General features: G+C 41.3%; 1 non-coding gene across 1 annotated transcript; it reads left to right on the top strand.

The window, feature by feature from the left end:
• The first annotated feature begins 13,145 nt into the window (after window positions 1-13,145).
• Window positions 13,146-13,282, top strand: LOC111726547. Its single transcript, XR_002774301.1, has one exon. It is a non-coding gene; the product is annotated as a small nucleolar RNA SNORA71 (small nucleolar RNA).
• The last annotated feature ends 1,480 nt before the right edge of the window (window positions 13,283-14,762 follow it).

Raw genomic sequence — 14,762 nt, 5'->3', positions numbered from 1 at the left:
CTCTTGGGCTTAGGTGATTCTCTTGCCTCAGCCTCCTGAGTAGCTGGGACTACAGCCCCCCGCCACAATGCCCGGCTATTTTTTGTTGCAGTTTGGCCGGGGCCGGGTTTGAACCTGCCGCCCCTCAGTATAGGGGGCCAGCGCCTTACTGAGCCACAGGCACCTCCCAGTAAAATGTATTTTAACTAAACGTAATGCAAATCCACCAAGGGAAGTACAGAATCTGTAGCCTCTTGCAAAGAATATTGCTAATAATCTATTAATAAGTGGGGACAGGGTTTGTGGTGGAGAGTAAAGAGGACTACTCCAAGAAGTTCGGAGAGTGAGGAAGAGTTTAGTGAGTTTCTTTGCTGTATCATAAAACACCCCCAAACCCAGTGGCTTATAATGGCATTTATTTTTCTTGCTTCTGGGTCTAGTGAATTGCTGGTGCAGTAGGGAAACTCTTTAGGAGCCAGAATTTGGATTGAGATCAGGCCTGTTCCAAGTGTCTCCTAGGGTGGGTGGGTGGGGGTGCAGCTCTCTCCTGGGTCTTTTTCTTTTCTGGCAATCACAAGAGCACAAGGTGCCAACGACACCAGGCAAACAAACACATTTGTAGTTCGGCTTACTTCATGCCTGCTAATATTCCATTGGCCAAAGCAAGACACAAGACCAAACCCGGCCACAATGTGGTAAGGAAATATATACTCTGCCCAAAGTAGTGGTCTGAAAGATCACAAGACGGGGGAGGGAGTAAGGAATTGGGAATAGTAATTCATTCTACCTAAGGAAGGGTGGGGGTACAAGGAACTCCCTCCAGAAGAAGTAAGTGAGCAGTAGCTCTAATATGGAGCAGTGTAACACCAGTGCTAGGGTGAAAGCTGGCCTCTATTTTGTCTTTGGAATCCTCTCATTGGCTTTAATTTATTCTTTTCTCGTTTAATTGCCTTCTTCCCTTCTCCTATTACTTACTGGTCTAATATCAATGACAGGAGAACTAATGGGAACTCCTAGAGCAGCAGCCTAATTGGCCTACTGGCATGACTGGACCCAGCTCCTCTTCCCTCTGGCCCTGAGCTCTGCCTGCAGCAGTGGGAAGGGCTCTTATCCCTCACTAACTGCTCTACGGACTTGAGGCTCAAATGTTTTGCTTCTCCATTAAGATCTTGCCTAATGCTGCTTCTCATTACCATCCTCCTAACTCCCCCTAACACCCCTTTCCCTGTCTGCCAACCTCAGTCTTGGCCAATTTGGAGTAATAATTTGCAAATGTTCTCCATCTGATGTGTCTGCCCAGCCCTCACTTGCCTAAAGCAACTCAGCAAACTTCCACACTGAGTCTGGGTATCTAGAGTTCATCTCGGTTAGCACTGTTATCTGCCTACAGAGAGGACCACTTCTGTCCCAACCTAAACAGTTATGGAAAAAAATGTTCTATATTTTTCGGTTGTGATGTGTTTGGTTCAGGAGATGCAGTGGGTAAGGCCCGTGTTTGCCAACAAACTTTTGGAGACACTAGGAAGAAAATCCCATTTCCCCCACTCTAACCCTGTCCCCTGAGCCTCACCTTATTTTTATGCCAAAAAATAATGCAGTAAATAACGATAGTTAGCCCCTTAAGAACGACTTCTAGGAAAAAAGCATGAGTGGGAAGTCATGGATTTTCCGGCACCACCACTTCTAATCTGGCTTGGACTGCAGGTGAATGACAAATATGAATAAGAAACCCTGCTGCAGGAATACAGCACCGAGTATCTTCCATGTGAAAGCAGAGGAGGATCTGGGCCAGGAGGAGGATGTAAGTTCCTAGCTGGGGCTGCGATCACCCAGACTAGGGTGGAAGAAACTGGACAAGTCTCTCACCTTGGAAGAAAAGAGGTAGAGTGAAAAGCCTTGAAAAGGTGACCTGCAAGAAAGTAATTAGCATATTTTCTTTGAGGTAGTAGCAGAGAATAAAATAGGGAGGCCTAGGTCTTGGACTGTGTAAAGAGCCTGAGCAAGATGCTGGGTGAGAGAGAGACTAAGATCCTTTTTTAGATAGAACAAAAAGCCAGTATTCACTGACTTAGAATTTCTGATGATAGTAATAAAAAGGCCCAACTGTGCTTAATAGTTTGTTTTAATTTTAGTTCTTTTTCTGAGCTGTTAGGTTTGAGTTTAGAGAAGAATAAAGGATCTCTATGTGTTTTTTAGAGTTCTCTGTTGCCCAGGCTGGAGTGCCGTGGCCTCAGCCTATCTCATAGCAATCTCAAACTCCTGGGGCTCAAGTGGTCCTCCTCCCTCAGCCTCCCAAGTAGTGGGACTAGAGGCACCCACCACAATACCCAGCTAATCTTTCTATTTTTAGTAGTGATGGGGTCTCTCTCTGCTCAGGTTGGTCTTGAATTCCTGGGCACAATTGATTGTCCTACCTTTGCCTCCCAGAGTGCTAGGATTACAGGTGAGAGGCACTGTGCCCAGCCTATTTTTTAGGCATTAAATTATGCTTTTATATAAATATGAACGAAACATTGATTAATTCAATAATATTTACTAAATGCTTATGACCTATCAGTCACTGCTCTACTCACTAAATATAGAACAATAAACGAAACAAGGCTGGTTTGTATATTTACTACTTTAAGTTCCCATATTTTGATCATGGGGCCATATTACCTCCATCAGACACCTCTCTAATCCAGAGTCAGCTTTCCTGAATGCAGGCATCTTACCTGGGGGAAATTTTACCTTTACAGGACTAGGTATCCCTCCTGTATCCCTCATCCCCACTCATTGACATAGGTGTCAGGAATGAATGGAAAGAATGTAAAGAGGAGGATGTGGTAAAGCCCGATAGCAAAATAATGGTACTAAAAGAAATCCCTTTATTGAAAGAGTTCTGTGCTGGGCACTCTGATTTGAGTTTTACAGAATTTTCTCACTGAAGCCTCACAAGACTCCTAGGAGGTAGTTGTTATTATCTACATTTCATGTATCTCAGGCAACTAGAGCACAGACAGTTCAAATATATTGTCTAGGATCACATCAGTTAGTAGGTGATAGAGTCAGAATTCAAATCTGACATTTCACAGTGTTGCCTTTGGATAATAGAGGAGTGGGACAAATAGAAGCTATTAAGAAAAAGAAGAAAACTATGATAGGGCTTGGCACCTGTATATAAGGCTTATTGCCTGTAGCTCAAGTGGCTAAGGCGCCAGCCACATACACCAGAGCTGGAGGGTTCAAATCCAGCCCGGGCCTGCCAAACAACAATGACAACCACAAACAAATAATAATAATAATAATAAAAAGTAAAAATAAATAAAGGGCAGCGCTTGAGGCTCAGTGGCTAGGGTGCCAGCCCCATATACCAAGGGTGGCAGGTTCAAACCTGGCCCTGGCCAAACTGCAACAACAAAAAAAAGTCAGGCATTGTGGCGGGTGCCTGTTGTCCCACCTACTCCGGATGCTGAGGCAAGAGAATCGCCTAAGCCCAAGAGCTGGAGGTTGCTGTGAGTTGTGATGCCATGGCACTCTACCAAGGGTGATAAAGTAAGACTCTGTTTCAAAAAAAAAAAAAAGGACAGCGCCTGTGGCTCAAAGGAGTAGGGCCCCAGCCCCATATGCCAGAGGTGACGTGTTCAAACCCAGTCCCCTGCCAAAAACTGCAAAAAAAAAAAAAAAAAAAAAAAAAAAAAAAACTATGATGGTTGGCATGGAAATATGATTAAGTTGGTCTATAGAAACTATCTTCAGATTTTTGCTATCTCTTGATTATATGTCTTATGGAAGAGATACACAGATATACAGAATTACATAAAATGTACTCTATCTTGGCTCTGGTTGATTGTCAAAATTTCATCCTGGAAAAAATATAAAATAGATATTATCAAACAGTAGCCTCAGTAGTTAATTAAGTCTCCATAAAACGCACTTAGAATACCTCACTATGAGCAATAAAACTTCCTGGTGATCCCCACAGGACAAACCAGTTGTAGAATGTGTCCACAGATAATGAACTAATATTTGCAATAGGCTGTTAGCTAAATCATGCTGGAGGATGTTTAATAAAAATAAAGTTTGGCTTTTGGGCTCGGTGCCCGTAGCTCTGTGAGTAGGGTGCCAGACACAAACACGGAGGCTGGTGGGTTCAAGCCCTGCCCGGGCCTGCTAAACAACAATGACAACTGCAACCAAAAAATAGCAGGGCATTGTGGCAGGGACCTATGGCCCAGCTACTCTGGAGGCTGAGGCAAGAGAATCACTTGAGCCCAAGAGTTTGAGGTTGCTGTGAGCTGTGACGCCACAGCACTCTACCGAGGGTGACAGAGTGAAACTCTAGTCTCAATAAAGCAAAAAAACATAAAGTTTGGCTTTTGATCATCCTAAGCCATCCTTCATGAAGGTAATTAGAAAGCCAAGCCAAGTAGCTCTCAAGCCTAGTCTTGGATAATGATAAAAAACATGTGTTAACAGCACAGAGAAATTAGAATAACTCTGCAATTTCAAAATATATTTCCTTCCAGTTTTTATATGCACTTTCCCCACATGGTTATAATTATTATTTATAGATGTAATTCAAATACTGATATTTAACATAACATTTTATTATAAGCTTTTTGTTTTGTTTTGTTGTTTTTTAGAGATAGGGTCTTGCTCTGTTACCCAGGTTGTGTGCAGTAGTACAATCAGCTTGGGCTCAAGTGATCCTCTTGCCCCAGCCTCCTGAGTAGCTGGGACTACAGATGTGTGCCATATGCCTTGTATTTTGGTATTTAAAAACCTTTTTTTGGCAAAGAAAGAATTTCACTATGTTGGCCAAGCTGGTTTCTAACTCCTGATCAAGCTGGTCTCTAATTCTCACCTTGGCCTCCCAAAGTGTATCAGCATATCTCCCACATTTAGAATAATATACAACAATCATGGTGTAAACGAAGCAAAATTTGACGAAACAAAGAGACGAGGCTCTTTTTGAAAGACAATAAAATCCAGGCACTTAACAGCATAACAACTATAACGTCCAGATTCAATAAAGGAATTAATGGCAATACAAAAAGGCAGAGAAATTTGACCACTAACCAGAGAGAGATGAGGCAATAAAGAACACCTGCAAAATGACAGGCTAGGAAAACCCAGACCTTCCTTCCTTCCTTGTGAAAACATGAATTTAACAATGTATAAACCCATCACTTTTTTGAAAGACCCAAAAACCAGTTAAGAGATTCTTGTACCCCAGTTGAGCTTGAAGCCAACCCCATTTAAGCCTAGTATGAAAATTTGTGGCATTCGCTCACTGGAACCCTTCTCTCTTGTATAGGATAGCATAATCATAAGGAAACTCCCATTCTTGACTTTTTCCTGGGAATGGAAAAGGGTGAAATGTATATACAACGTTCTTAATTTGTCTGGTGCTACTGAGGGAGGTGCCCAAATTTAAGCATTCACAGGGAACAAGGTTCAGGTTTGGGGCATTTAAGAACAAAGGTGATTTATCAGTGTGACTTGTTCAGCTCTGGAGCCTACAGTACCACAGATGGACACTAGGTGGAACTCTAGTAGCGTAGCTTGTTACAGCATCAGCGTGAAACAAGGAAGAGCTCCTGGGAAAAACAGGCAAACTCTTCAATTAAATTTCATACACAAACCCAGAGAGGATGCACCCCCAGAAAAGGCTGCGTAGAGTTCTCGCTCTATGAAATTAAACTGTAGAGACTGGGAGAGGTAGCTAAGTTTTCAAATGCTTGAGTCCCCACAGAAAATAACAACATACAAAGAAATGCCAAAATGTAGTCTATTCAAAAGAACAACTTAAATCTCCAGAAATTGACCCTAAAGAAGGGACGATACATGAATGACTAGATAAAAAATTCAGAATAACTGTCATGGGAACACTCATTCTATTTTATGCAGTAAAGTGTTGCCCAAATGAGAAAAACAATAACCATCATAAGGATGTGCCATGAATTAAAGATAGCAGGAAAGTGATGTCTGAACAGAATGAGAACAACAAAAAAAAGAAACCATGAAAAAAAACCAAATATAAATTCCAATAATACAATATTGGAATTGAAGAACACGCTAGAGGGATTCAAAAGCAGACTTGACCAGGCAGAAGAAAGACTACGTCAACCAGAAAACAGGACTTTTGAAATTACTGTGGCAGAGAGCAAAAAGAAAAAAAAATGGAGATAGCTTAAGGGACTTATCATGGGAGTCCCAGAATCAGAGAGAGAGAAAGGAGCAGAGAAACTGTGTGAAGAAATAATGGTCTCACATTTCCCAAACCCGCAAAAAGAAATAGATATATAATTTCAAGAAGCTCAAAGAACTCCAACTGGGATAAATCTAAACAGATCTACACCAAAACACATCACATACTGTCAAAAGACACAAAGGGGGGATCTTAAAAGTAGGAAGAGATAAGTGACTCATCATGTGAAGTCAGTTCTGTTAGATTATTAACTAATTTCTTAGCAGAAATCTGCAGCATAGAAGGGAGTGGAGTGATACATTCAAAGTGCTAAAAAAAAAGTCTGTCAATCAAGAATATTATATGTGGCAAAACTGTCCTTCAAAAATGAAGGAGAAATTAAGGCTGTCACAGATAAACAAAACCTGAGGGAGTGCATTGCTGCTAGAACTGTCCTACAGAAAAGGCAAGGATGACCCTTTAAATTGAATCAAAAGTGTCAAAAGGATGATAAACAGCAACAAAAATGATACAAAAATACAAAACTCCCTGGTAAAAGTAAATATATAGAAAAAAATAGACTCCTATAGTATGTGAGTCACTTTAAAAAAAAAATCAAACCATAATTTGATTGGTTTCATTTACCAGAATTCAGATCATAAATGAGTGACAGAATGTTTTTGTTGGACAGTCCTGGTTTAACTATGACTGGCTTGTGGTTAGATGAATAGGATTAATTTTTTGGAATTTTGATAGTGATTCCAGTTCAGTAAGTGCTATCACTGTTTTCCCTTTCTAAAGATATGATTAGATTTAATTGGTGATGTTCACCTTTTCACAAAGGTAGTATACTGTCATCCCAAAACCTATTGAAGACTGGTTTTACATTAAGAATTATATAACTATAACTGGGCGTTGTGGCGGGCGCCTGAAGTCCCAGCTACTTGGAAGCTGAGGCAAGAGAATTGCTTAAGCCTAAGAGTTGGAGGTTGCTGTGAGCTGTGATGCCAGGGCACTCTACCCAGGGTGACATAGTGAGACTCTGTCTCAAAAAAAAAAAAAAAAAGAGTGATATAACTGATTCTGTGAGTATATTTAAATACTGGGGAAATTCCTTCACTGTCTCAGAACCAAACAAGACTCACTGGTGTTTTAATTGTTATTAGCCTGTTAAAGGTGAGGGCTGGAGAGAAGGTAGCAATGTTTACTGTGTACTTTCGATCTTCCCTATGCCAATCTAATTTCTCTGGGTCTACTAAAATGATGCCTTTTATTTATTGAAAGGCATTTTAGTGTGGTTTATGCGTAACATCAAATAAAGAATATTTAACACTTATTTTATAGATAATCTATAAGGTCATGCTTTTAAAAATCAATATGTCTAGAAATAGTAAATTAAACTTTTAAATTATTTACTACCTAAGTCAGGCTAAGTTATAATTTGGAATGTCTTTAAACAACTCTTCAGAAACAATAAATCCGTAGAACAGGTGGCGTCTGTGGCTCAAGGAGTAGGGAGTACCGGACGTGGGAGGTTCAAACCTGGCCCCAGCCAAAAACTGCAAATAAAAAAAAATCTGTAGGACAACTGTATATGTGTGATTGGTAACGGTGCTTTTACCAACTCATTACATGGATTAAAATAGAAGAGATAGGGCAGCACCCGTAGCTCAGTGGGTAGGACACCAAGCACATACACCAAGGTTGGCAGTTCGAACCTGGCCTGGGCCTGCTGAACAACAATGATAACCACAGCAAGAACAACAAAAAATGGCTGGGTGTTGTGGCAGGCTCCTGTAATCCCAGCTATTTGGGAGGCAGAGGCAAGAGAATCCCTTGAGCCCAAGAGTTTGAGGTTGCTGTGGGCTGTAATGCCACAGCACTCTACCCAGGGCGACAGCTTGAGATTCTATCTCGAAAAAAAAAAAAATAGAAGAGATATATGCAAATTTTAAAATTATGTGTGATCATAACATAATTGAAAACACAAATCACACACAGAGACACAAAAAACAAACAAGAAAAGAACGTAAAGGAAGGCAGAGATGTAAAATGGGGAGTTTTTATATGTAATAGAAGTTTAATTTTACCAGCTTAAAATAGATTGTTACAACTTTAATAAGTTTAATGTAATTGCAATTATAACTGCAAAGAAGATATTGTAGAATATACACAAAGGGAAATGAGAAAGAAACGAAAATATGTCACTATAAAAATCCACAAAACATAAAAGAAGGCAGCAAGGGCAAAAAATGGACAAAAAGCGACAAAACATATAGACAACAATTAATAAAATGGCACTAGTAAGTCCTCCCATGTCAATAATTACTTTAAATGTAAATGGATTAAATGGCTCAACTACAAGACATAGATTGGCTGACTGGATTTTAAAAACAAGATCCAAGTATATGCTACCTGTGAGAGATTGACTTTAGATCTAAAGACACATATAAGCTAGCAGGAAAGATTGGAACATGCTAATCTATGCTAAGAATGGAATAGATATTCCAAAATATTCCTTTCTATTTATTTATTTATTTTTTTGTAGAGACAGTCTCACTTTATCATCCTTGGTAGAGTGCTGTGGCATCACACAGCTCACAGGAACTTCCAACTCCTGGGTTTAGGTGATTCTCTTGCCTTAGCCTCCTGAGTAGCTGGGACTACAGGCACCTGCCACAACGCCTGGTTATCTTTTGTTGCAGTTGTCATTGTTGGTTAGCTGGCCTGGGCCGGGTTTGAACCCACCACTCTCAGTATATGAGGCCGGCACCCTACCCACTGAGCCATAGGCACCACCCAAATATTCCTTTCTAAAGAGAGAAGATGTAGTGTTATGGTTTGAATTACCTTTTATAACTCATGTTGAATTTAATTGTCATGGTATTAAGAGGTAGACCGACAAGAGGTGATTAGGTCATAAGGGATCTACTCTCATGAATGGATTAATGCTGTTATCATGAGAGTGCTCTCCTGATAAAAGGAGAACAACACTAATTCTCTTTGAATGCTTTCAAAGATCAAATAGGAGGAAACACCAAACTCATTCTATGCAGCTACATTACCTTGCTACTAAAGCTAGACAAACACACCACTAAAAGGAAAAGTACAGACCAATATTTCTGATGAATATTGATGTGAAATTCTATGACAGGATACTTATTCAGAATTGAAAAGATTCGTATGGCTGGGCATGTTGGCTCACATCTGTAATCCTAGCAATTTGGGAGGCTAAGGTAGTGGGAGGATTGCTTGAGGCCAGGAGTTCAAACTAGCCTGGGTAACATAGGAAGACCTCACGTCTACAAAATATTTTAAAACGTTATCTGGGTGTGGTGGTAGATGCCTGTAGACCTGACTACTCAGGAGAATGAGGCAGGAGCATCACTTGAGCCAGTTCAAGGGTGCAGTGAGATATGATTATGCCATGGCAGCCAACCTGGGTGATAGAGTGAGACCCTATCTAAAAAGAAAAAAAAAAAAAACTCACAACCACTAAACTTGCTGAAGATTTTGTTTTGTTTTTTAGATACTATCAGGTTAACAAATGTAATAAATTTCTTTTCTATTTTTTGTTTTCTAATTTAATGACTCACATATGGAAACTAAATTTTATTTAAAAAATTATGTATCTATTGAGATGATTATCAATTTTCCTTTTTAATCTCTAATGTGTTGAAAAACTTAGCTATATAAAATTGTTTTATTTATACATATATTAAATTCTTTATATTTAATATAAAGAATTGCTGAAGGGAGGCAAAATTGTGGACTGGAAGCAGCCCACATGCTATTCTCAGGGAAAGGATCAAAAGTTGACAGTGGATGCACATCTATGGATGGGCCCTCTTCTTCTTCTTTTTTTTTTTTGGAGGCAGAGTGTCACCACTTTGTCTTCAGTAGAGTGCTATGGCATCATAGCTCACAGCAACCTCAAACTCTTGGGCTCAAGTGATCCTCCTGCTTCAGCCTCCTGAGTAGCTGGTGCTGCCACGATGCCTTGATATTTTTAGAGATTGAGGTTTTGCTGTGGCTTGGGTTGATCTCGAACTCCTGAGCTGAAGCGATCCATCCACTTCAGCCTCCCAGAGTGCTAGTATCACAGGTGTGAGCCAACATGCCTGGCCTAGATGAGTCTTTTTTTTTTTTTTGGAGACAGAGTTTTACTATGTCACCCTTGGTAGAGTGCTGAAGTGTCACAGCTCACAGCAACCTGGCCCGGGCTGGGGCTGGGTTCTAACCCGCCACCCTCAGTGTATGTGGCTGGCACTGTAACCACTGCTCTATGGGTGTCGAGCCTAGATGGGTCTTCTTGAAAAGAGCATTGTGAATTATCAAAGAAGCAATGGGGGATACTCAGAGTGAAGGAGAAGATGACTCAGCAAGATCAAAAGGTACATACCTGGGGGAGGCATCCATATCTGGAGAGGGTCAAGAGAAGAAAGCTTTGGGGCTCCACGCCCCCTCTCCCACCATGAACACTGCAGCCTGAATTATGAGGCTGTGATCAAGACCTCCACACTGATCAAGGAGCTGTTTGGAGTCTATTCAGTGACATTGCATCAGAGAGTGGATATGGCAGGGACCTGGGGCTCCTGTTCCTGGATTACTGCATCTGAAACCATTTTGAGCTCTCACGTCCAGAGTACCAGGTCTACACAGGGCTTGGCTTTACTGCAGTGGCCTCTGCACTGCGCTGGCCAGCTGGGGAGGGAGCAGGCAGAGTGAATGCTCTTGCATGCTCTGTGATGTGGAGATGAGCACCCCTTTCCACTTGGGAAATCTGAACAGACTGGCCACCAAGGATGCCACCTGAGACATCCTATGGCAGCTGCCTCCACAGGGCCCTTGTAGTCCCAGCTACTCAGGAGGCTGAGGCAGGAGGATCACTTGAAGTCAGGAGTTTGAGGTTGCTGTGAACTATGACACTATGGTGCTCTACCCAGGGTGACAGAATGAGACTCTGTCTCAAAAAGAAACAAAAAATAAAAAACAGGCTCAATGCCTGTAGCACAGTGGTTATGGCATTGTCCATATACACTGAGGCTGGTGGGTTTGAACTTGGCCTGCGCCAGCTAAACAACAATGGCAACTACTACTACAACAACAACAACAACAACAAAATAGCTGGGCATTGTGGCGGCACCTTTAGTCCCAGCTACTTGGGAGGCTGAGGCAAGAGAATCACTTAAGCCTAAGAGTTTGAGGTTGTTGTGAGCTGTGACGCCAGGGCACTCTACCCAGGGCGACACAGTGAGACTCTGTCTCAAAAAAAAAAAAAAACCAAACAAACAACAAACTAACAACAAAACAAACAAACGAACAAACAAAAAAACCAAAAAAACACCGTAAGATATATCAGTAGACTTTAAGAAAGAAAAAAAGAAAGTAGATAGAGTGGATAGCTCCAGTAACAGATTAAATGAAGTAGGCAACCACCATTCTATATATGACAACAGTTCTGATGGGCATGCCAGAAAAACAGTTCCAAAATGGACTAGGTGCTGGTGTCCAGATGATCTGCAACAAAGCAGATAACAACATACCTGCTGGGGGGAGGAAGGAAGCCTTATTCATATATATAAAAATTAGTCGAGGATGAATAGAAGACTTAAAAATAAAGCATGAAACCACAAAAATTATGGAAGAAAATGAGAGAAAAACTCTTAGACGTCAGCCTAGGCAAAGAATTTGTGACTAAGACCCCAGAAATAAATTAGCAACAGTAAAAATAAATGAATAGGACTTAATTAAATCAAACACCTTCTGAATACCAAAGGAAATAACCAGCAGAGTAGCCAACCTACAGAGTGAGAGAAAATATTCACAAACTATAAGTTTGATAAAGGACTGATATCTAGAATGTACAAAGAACTCAAACAAAGCATCAAGAAAATAATAAAACAGCTCCCTCAAAAAGTGGGCAAGAGGCACAGCAGAAGTTTTTTGAAAGAAGACAAATCAGTGGCCAAAAATAGAAAATCCATGTAAAAATACTCAACATCATTGGCAGAGCCTATGGCTCAAGGAGTAGGGCACTGGCCCCATATACCAGAGGTGGTGGGTTCAAACCTGGCCCTAGCCAAAAATTGCAAAAAAAAAAAGCTCAGCATCACTAATCATCAGGGAAATGCAAATTACAACTACAATGAAATACCACCTTACCCTATCAGAATGGCCATTATTAGAAAGTTGATAATAGATGCCAGTCTCGATGGAGAAAGGAATGCTTATACATCATTGGTGAGACTGCAAATTCCATAACCTCTATGGAAAACAGTATGGTGATTCCTTAAAGAAATAAATTAGACCTACCATTTGATCAAAGGAAATTAAGTCATTTTATCTGAAAGACGTCCGTTCTCGAATGTTTATCACAGCACAATTCACAATTGCAAGGATGTGGAATCAACCTAAGTGCCCTTCAATTCATGAGCAGATAAAGAAAATGTGATGTATATACACCATGGTGTACCACTTAGCTATAAAAAGGAATGGAATAAGGCACATCTGGCCATTTGGATGGAACTGGAGACCGTTATCCTAAGTGAAGGGTCTCAGGAATGGAAAGTCAAACACCTTATACTCTTACTAATAAGTGGGAGCTAATAGATGGGTACACGCAAATACAAAGCCACATACAGGCCACCAGAAACCCAAAAGGGGGAAGGGTAGGCAGGTGGATGTGGGATGTAAATTTACCTGTGGCATACGATGAACAGTATTCTGGTGATGGGCCCATGCAAAGTCCTGACTTCAGTGTTATCTGACCCTTGTCATTAATATTTAGGGAAAATAACTAACTAAATAAATAGGGTCATTTGACCTGTAGAATTTCGCATGTTAAAAAAAGAAAAAGTGCAAAAAATGTAAGGAAAACAGCAACAACACCGTACGAGGTTTATAACATATGTAGAACTGTATGACTATATTTTGAAGTTTTGAAAATATTGGTGTAACGTTATGTATCATATCCTTTAGTTAAAATGAATTCCCCTGCTTTCCAAAGGGATCATGGGCTTCCCGTGCCCTGTCACTGATAGTGTGGGGAGAGGAACTGATGAACGCCATTTCCCCATGTTTGCAAGGTCCATTCCTGTCTCTTCCAAACCCTGGAGCCGCCTTCCCCCCACCACCTTCCAGATGCCCGGCGTCGTCTAGTTTGTTGAGTTGCTCTTCTCCCCAGCCCGGAGCACACTGCTGTGAGACACCCAGGAAGGGTGCGGGACCACAGTTGGGCGGGAAGGAGTAGGAAAGCTGGGCGTGTAGCTGTGATGGGGCACAGAGGCTTCCTCGACCTCCACACCTTTTCTTAGTCACGCCCCTCAGCACCGAGCAGACCCGGTGGAAATTGTTGCTCGACTTGTCTCCTGAGCTCACTTTGCTGTGATCTTGCGGGCAGTGTCTCAGTGCTCCATCAGTGTGACACAAATGAAGACAAAGAGAGAGTCCCGCCATTCATCGCCCTGCGGACTGGAATGCGATGTGGGAAAATGCTGAGTAAGCAACCCGTGCAGGGGTGGAGGGTAGGAGCAGATCTGATATTTTCCACCCCTTCACAGAACTGGTCAACAAGTGACTTAGTTCAGTTGGTCCTGGCCCTGTGTGGCCACTGGGGAAGGATTTTCCCTCCAGTCTAGGTAAGGAGACAAGGACTGGAGATGGGCAGAGCAGAATTAAAGCGAAGGATTTATGGAAGCGAAGGATTTCGTCCTTACAGCGAACCCTGCTGGGGGCAAAACAAGAAAAATAAAATTTCCGTCTAAATGCTTGATATTGCTCATTTGTGCCTTCTTTCTTTTGTTGGTCTCACACAATGTTTATTAGTATTTTCAAAAAATCAATTTGGCTCTCATATCTGTTTTCTGTTATCATTATCATCTGCTTTTAGTCCTTTCACTTATTTATTTGAGTATATTTTCTTTTTTCAAGCTTATTGAGGTAGGTGTTTAGCTCATTAATTATCAGGCTTCCTTTTTTTTTTTTTCTTTAAATATCCTCTGCATTTAGGGCTGGCAGCATGTTTTAACCGCCTTACAGTTCTGAATATTTTGTTAGTCCTAATGAAAACAAAAGGAAGAACCAACAGGTCAGAGGCAAGTAAGCATTTACTTAGGAGTAGGGTTTGCAACCCAGGTAGCAGTCAGAGACTGTGATACCTGAGAGGGATGAGGAGGCTTGCATTTATAGGAACCCATTAAGATTACATAAATTAGGGCCCAGCTCGGTGGCTCATGCTTGTAATCTTAGCACTCTGGGAGGTGGAGGCCAGTGGATTGCTTGAGCTCAGGAGTTCCTTGCTTGAGCTCAGTAATTCCAAGCCAGCCTGAGGAAGAAGTAGATCCTGTCTTTATTAAAAATAGGAAAACTAGTTGGGGCATGTGGCAGGCTCCTATACTCCCAACTACTTGGGTGGCTGAGGCAAGAGGATCCCTTGAATCCAAGAGTTTGAGGTTGCTACGAGCTACGATGCCAGGGCCTTCTACTGAGGGTGACAAAGAGACAGTCTGTCTCAAAAAAAAAAAAAAAAGATTACATAAATTGTTTGTCACATTATTTCATTGGTGGATTAAACAAAGAAGTCTTTAATCATTAGTAGAAGGGTGCATTT

The sequence above is a fragment of the Otolemur garnettii genome, unplaced genomic scaffold (assembly GCF_000181295.1).
Source record: "Otolemur garnettii isolate 467f Iridium unplaced genomic scaffold, OtoGar3 scaffold00070, whole genome shotgun sequence".
NCBI lineage: Eukaryota > Metazoa > Chordata > Mammalia > Primates > Galagidae > Otolemur > Otolemur garnettii.
This window is presented reverse-complemented; position numbering and strand designations above follow the sequence as displayed.